Raw genomic sequence first — 1,009 nt, forward strand, 5'->3', positions numbered from 1 at the left:
GTTCCGGCCGCGGGCGCCGCCGAGGGCAGGGGGCCCGGGCGCTCACCGCGTGTTAGTCCGTCCTCCCCACTGGGCGGCCTGCGGGGCCCCCACCCCCGAGCCCCACCGCCGAGGTCCCGCGCGGGATATGCGGCTGTCCAGACGGCCCTCTCCTGTCCCACCTTTCGCCACCTAGGGAGAGGAAGGAGAGGCCGGTATGGCACCCCTCTCCAGATGTGGGACACTTCCCCGCCCTAAATTTTGGGGCGGCGCCGGCCCCCAAGCGGCGTGGCGGCGGGGGAGAGAAGGTGGCGATAGCAAGTTTAGGAGATGGGTGCTGCCTTACCTGGGGGACGCGGCTCAGCTGCTCTTAGGACGCCCTCTCTGCTTGTCCAGGCTGCACTGAGTTACCGCGAGAAGGCCCCGGGTGGGGGTGGGGGAGAATAAGCTCAATCGGTCATTTTGCGTATGGGAAACTGAGGCAGGATCTGCGATTTCAGTAAAAGAGTATCAGGCGAGTGGGCTGCACTGCCTCAAAGGATCCAGAATTGAAAGCCCTTGAAAGGGGAAGGAGCCGTCCCTCGTTGACGATGGGAAGGGGAGGGCCATGGGAGTGGCCTAGAGACCAGAGCTCTGAGTAGGGGTCTAGAGTTTGCTTCCACTTACAGCCCACTGGAGTGAGAAAAGGAAAGTGAGTGGCTCCGATGATAGGCCACAGAGGTGACTGTGAACCGGCTTCCCTGAAGGGGAGAGAGGGAATCCCGGATTCCTCACACAATGCTTACTGGCTGCTAGACTTGCTTATCCCTTCTCCTGCAAGAATTTGTCTGCACCAGTGGTGTCCACTCTCTCACTTCCACTCACAGCTCTACCTATCAGCACCTCTGGTGTGTGCCTGGGCGGGGCCAGGTGGCAGAAGTCAGCCAGAACTGATTCTTGTGTGGCAGTAGGACATGGGGTGCTTTGTGGAGAAAAGGCCTTCAACCTCTTGGCATTCAGGACCCTATTTCATCTGTAACTTAGCTCCCAA

At 60.3% G+C, this 1,009-nt stretch overlaps 1 protein-coding gene across 1 annotated transcript in view; it reads right to left on the reverse strand.

Moving 5' to 3' along the window:
• Positions 1–519, reverse strand: part of Tox2 (TOX high mobility group box family member 2) — a 132,739-nt gene extending 132,220 nt beyond the window's left edge. Inside the window, exon 1 of the mRNA XM_005392492.2 lies at positions 326–519. The gene's annotated coding sequence lies outside the window, so the exon portion shown is untranslated. The remainder of the gene's footprint in view (positions 1–325) is intronic.
• Positions 520–1,009: the final 490 nt, after the last annotated feature.

This window comes from Chinchilla lanigera, unplaced genomic scaffold (genome assembly GCF_000276665.1).
Source record: "Chinchilla lanigera isolate Chin_1 unplaced genomic scaffold, ChiLan1.0 scaffold00044, whole genome shotgun sequence".
In the NCBI taxonomy this organism is placed as follows: Eukaryota; Metazoa; Chordata; class Mammalia; order Rodentia; family Chinchillidae; genus Chinchilla; species Chinchilla lanigera.